The following is a 5,379-nucleotide window of genomic DNA, read 5'->3' as shown; positions in this document are numbered from 1 at the left end:
TTTCTTCCTTAAACGTTTCCGGTATAACTGACTACAATGAACTGCACATGTTTGAATACAGAATCCGAGCCCTAGACGGTCTGCGGTGTCAGCCTGCGCACTGAAGGGTCCGGATGGGGTTCGGGTCTAGGGCGGCGCAGGCTTGGGCCCCGTCCGGGCGTGGGGGAGGCGATGCGCTGTTTCTCTGTCTGCTCCCCGCCCCCTTGTTAGGATGCACTACCCCTGGCCCCTCCTGTTGGGCATGTTTTCTGGAATATACTGTGATAAGTTTTCCCATAGCTGGAAGCAAGCGGCCTGCTCTGCAGAAGATCAGATACACGCCCCCGCCGACTGGGGCGCCCCTTCTGCCTGGGCTGTGCGCCCACCAGCCACCCCGGTCCCTTCCGAGATTCAGGCAGCTCCCGCTGCGGGCCGCCCTGACCCAGCCCCTCGGGCTGAGCCCGCACAGGCTGAGCCGGACGCCATAGCAGTTCTTAAACTCGTACGTCTCTTGGCCTGGCTCCTGGTGGCGCGGACCTAACGCCTCTCCTTTCCACTCTCTCAAAATCAATGAGAAAGAATCCTCGGGTGAGGATTAACAAAAAATAAAATACAAAATTCGATCTTTACAAAAAACCATTCTAACCTTTATTTTGGGTCCACTTCAGTAGTGTTAATGTATACAGTGGGGCCTTGACTTATGAGTGTCCCGACTAACGAGTTTTTTGAGATACCAGCTGTCTCCCGGCCAATTTTTTGCATTGAGTTGATAGAGTAATTTGAGTTAACGAGCTCCTTAACGAGCTCGGTCTCGGAAAAAAATTAAACTCGTAAGTCAAGGCCCCACTGTATTCACATTGTGTAACCGACCTCCAGAACTTTCTCATCTTGCAAACAGGCTCTACCTAGGAAACAGCTCCTCCCCGCCGTGCTTTTACAGGTCCTACTCTGAGCATGGGGGTTGGCCAAAAACATGGGGTGTTCAAGAGGCTCTGAACAGCACCCCATGTAAGGCAGCGCAGTCGGGGTGGGTGGCAACAGCCAGGCCCTATTCACCAATCTTTGCTCTCAGCAATCCTCCTTAGCCATTTGCTCCTGCCCCTTAATCCATAAACTTGTACATTATCCCAAATCCCACCTACTTGGACCTTCTATACCCCCTCATTTATAAATGCAAGTGTTTTTTGGTGATGTGTGTTGGCATCTTTTTAAGGCAGAATAGTAAGAAGCTAGGGAAATTCCTTGACAAGTGGAATAAGGGAAACTGAGATAAAGTAATTAGACAAAGCCAAACAGTTTTTAAAAATAAGTCTTTATTGCCTTGGCTGGTTTGGCTCAGTGGATAGAGCGTCAGCCTTCGGACTGAAGGGTCCGGGGTTGATTCTGGTCAAGGGCACATGCCCAGGTTTCAGGCTTGATCCCCAGTGTGGGGCATGCAGGAGGCAGCTGATCGATGATTCTCACTCATCCTTGATGTTTCTATCTCTCTCTCCCTCTCCCTTCCTCTCTGAAATCAATAAAAAAATAATTATTTAAAAAATAAATCATCTATATATATAAGCCCAAGTGACCGTTCGACTGCTCACTATGATGCACACTGACCACCAGGGGGCAGATGCTCAACGCAGGAGCTGCCCCTGGGGGTCAGTGCACTCCCACTGCAGGACCACCGCTCAGCTGATGGACAGGCACCAGACACAGGGCTCACAGCTGCCGCCACACCCAGAGACCGCAGCAAAGCAGCAGCGAGCCTAGTGAGCAGCGGCAGTGGCAGGTGCAGTGAGGCCAGGAGCAGGAGGAGCAGGCAGAAGCGGCAGGCGGCGTTGGACTGCCAGTTTCGGCCCAATCCCCACAGGCCGCACTGAGGGACCCCACTGGTGCCCAAATCCATGCATTGTGCCTCTAGTAAAAAATAAAACTAATCAGGAAGTAACCCTGGCCCCTCTCTACACACATTTTGACAAATCAACATATTTAGGACACACCTGCAAAGCTAAGGAATATTCTGTTGAGACCCTCACCTGAGATCTCCCCTAGAATTCCTGCCACCAAAGAAAGATAAAAAGCCTCAAGATAAAGGATCTACTACACTCTCGCTAGAGCATGCCCAGGACTTGTATCTTTGCTGTTTTTCTCCTAAACTCTAAAGGAAACCACAAGACTTGCTACCAGCAGAGCAATGGTCAGTGGCAGCTCGTCCCAGGCTGACCTCCTGAACTCGTCTTCAAAGCCCCCTTTTCTCTGACTTTCTCACTCCATCACTTTTTCTACCTTAAGGCCTTCCTTTGTTTCTCAGTCCCCAGCTGGACTCATGTGAAATTTTTCCTACAGGAAATCAAGACTCCACACACCACCAGTGGGCCCTAGGCAGAACCACCCTGGGCCCAGACCTCTTCTGGTAACATTTTTTAAAAATTGATTTGAGAGAGAGAGAAACATCCATTTGTTGTCCACCTCGTTATGCATTCATTGGTTGATTCTTGCATGTGCCCTGACTGGGCATCAAACCTGAAACCCTGGCTTACCGGAATGATGCTCTAACCAACTGAGCCACCTAGCCAGGGCCTGTCCGCTAACATTTTGAGCAAAAGCCACATATAACAAGGTGACTGAGGCTTCTGAAGCATACAGAATCAGTCTCCTTTTTGAGACTAATAATTTAGGCACAGTGAGCATACAGTAAAATTTGGAAGAATGCAATTGTGAGTGCAGGACATATCCTTCACTTTCTTCTGCAATTATCTGCCCTACCTTCCCTCAAGGTTTCAGGCTCCCATCAAAAACTCTCTTCCAGCCTGCCAGTGTGACTCAGTGGTTACCTCTATCCCCAGAGGGGGTGTGCAGGAGGCAGCCAATAAATGCTTTCTCTCATCTATGTTTCTATCTCTCTATCCCTCTCCCTTCCTCTCTAAAAAAAAATAAAATAAAAATATTAAAAAAAAAAATCTCTTCCAAGAATCCTGTGGTATCTGTGGCTGATGTTGCAAAGTGATTTTGGTTGAAATTTCAAGATGTGTTATGTGTACAAGTAGACAATGGCTTCTGTTCACTGCCCTAATGAGGGAGACATGAACTTAACTGGCCTAGCCTCAGGAATTCTCTCTTCTGCTCTACCTCATGTTGCTGGAGATGCTGTTACTAGAGAGTTTCCTAACCCCTCATTGCTGCTGCTGCCAGGGGTCAACACTTGGAAGGTCTCTCCAGCCTCCATTGACAGCAATGAGCCTTATCACCAAGGGCGGCTGGAAGCAGAGCCTTCCTGCTCCCCCACCTCTAAAAATACACCCGGAGCAGCCTCTGGTGCAGGCTTTTCTCAACTTTGGTTGCACATTAGAAACACCTGAGCAACTTGGCGGGCCACATGCAAATACAAATATTGCATTTGTTCCCGTTTTGTTTTTTTACTGCAAAATAAGATATGTGCAGTGTGCATAGGAATTTGTTCATAGTTTTTTTTAAACTATAGTCCGGCCCTCCAACGGTCTGAGGGACAGTGAACTGGCCCCCTGTTTAAAAAGTTTGAGGACCCCTGCTCTATACAATGCTCACTTGCAGAGGTTCAGAATCGACTTGGGGGAAGGCCTGGCATATATATTTTTTTGTTTTGTTGTTGTTAATCCTCATCCAAGGATATTTTTTCCATTAATTTTTAGAGAGAATGGAAGGGACAGAAAGAGAAACATTGATGTGAAAGAGAAACATCAGAAACATCTGACTGGTTGCCTCCCACACACACTCTGATAGGGCTGGGGATTGAACCTGCAACCCAGGTACTTCCCCTTGACCAGGAATTGAACCCAAGACCCTTTGGTGCGCGGACCGGCACTCTAAGCACCAAGCAACACCAGCCAGGGGTATATATTTTTTCTAGCCTTCCCAAATGATTTAATATATACACATTATTATTATATTATTATTATTTTTTTGGTATAACAAAAGGTGGAAATTTATTGAGAAACAAGCAGTTTCTTTTCCCCGCTCAGCTGAGTCCCTTTTCTCTACGGTTTATAAAGGCTGCAGATCTTTACGCCTTGATATCCCCTCTGATTGGTCACTTTCCCCTTAGATTGGTTACTATAGCAACTCCAGAGCTCAAACCTCCCGTGAAGTACGTGAGGTTCCCTCCTTTTTCTCCCTTGTTTCCCTATTCCCTCTAAAAATATATTTTTATTGATTTCAGAGAGGAAGGGAGAGGAAGAGAGACATAGAAACATCAATGATGAGAATCATCAATTGGCTGCCTCCTATGTGCCCCACACTGGGGATCTAGCCTGCAACACAGGCATGTGCTCTTGACCGGAATCGAACTGTGACTTCCTCATTCATAGGTCGACGCTCAACCACTGGTCCATACTGGCCGGGCCCAAATGCTTTTAATACCACTAGGTTAAAGAACCAGAACTTGAATGGCTTGAAGCTAAAAGGTATATTTCCTATATTGCACTTAGTATGTTCTATTATCATAGACTATATCATACTTTACCTATCTGTGAATCAAACGGGCCTTTGAGAATTGGCCCAGTTACCGAAAGAACCCTTACACTCCTTACAAGCTTTTGAGAAGGGCTTCCTCTATTGTCATTGCTAAGATGTTTGATTTCCCCAGAGGGTAATTTATTGAGAGACAACATGGAATTTTAATTTTGTGTGATTTCGGAGTAGGTGTTTCCAGACTGTTTTTGGCAGGAAGCAGGCTGGGGTTCTCCCAGGTGAGAGGCGGTGTTCAGGCCTCCTAACTGCTGGCAGGAAGAACCCTTTGGGAGGGCTTGTGTGGGAGGAAGGCCCATTTCCCTATCTCCCCAGCCCAACAGCTTTATCTTCTCCTTTCTGCATTAAATTTGCTATTACTTTCAGTTGCTATTCTTTTGAGATTGTCCATAAAAAGGACAAAGAGGGCACTGATGGTTAAAATGGGGGTAAAAACACTACTTAGAACCAGACGTGAACAACCCAATGCCAGCAGCCCGGCCCCCAAACCACCCCTTGCGCTCATTTTGCCCCGGATGTGATTGCAGGGACACCGCCACATGCTCACCTGTACGAAGAGCTTGAGAATACCTGACGTGTAGAGGGCGGTGGGGTGAGGATTACTGGGGTGACTCAAAGAAGCCGGTAGAGCGCCCATCCCCATCCCTCTTATTGCCAGGCCCCAAAGTCTTGAGTTATCTCCCTCCTCCGTTCCCACTTAGATGACTGCAGCTAGGATGGCCGTGGCTGAAGGTGTCACTTGTCTAGAGCACATTTCCGCTCAAAATGATCTTAGAACTGTGGAAGTGAGCCATTTAGAAAAGACAAAAGGAGGCAGCCCAAACAGAGGGTGAATAACTGCATCTGATCTCCAGCTGGGGTTTACAGAACCAGAGTGTGAACCTGCGCCTCCGTTTTGCTGTTTTGCCCCCC

Source organism: Myotis davidii, unplaced genomic scaffold, assembly GCF_000327345.1.
Source record: "Myotis davidii unplaced genomic scaffold, ASM32734v1 scaffold1006, whole genome shotgun sequence".
NCBI classification, from domain to species: Eukaryota; Metazoa; Chordata; class Mammalia; order Chiroptera; family Vespertilionidae; genus Myotis; species Myotis davidii.
The sequence above is the reverse complement of the archived record's forward strand: the minus strand, read 5'-3'. Positions refer to the sequence as shown.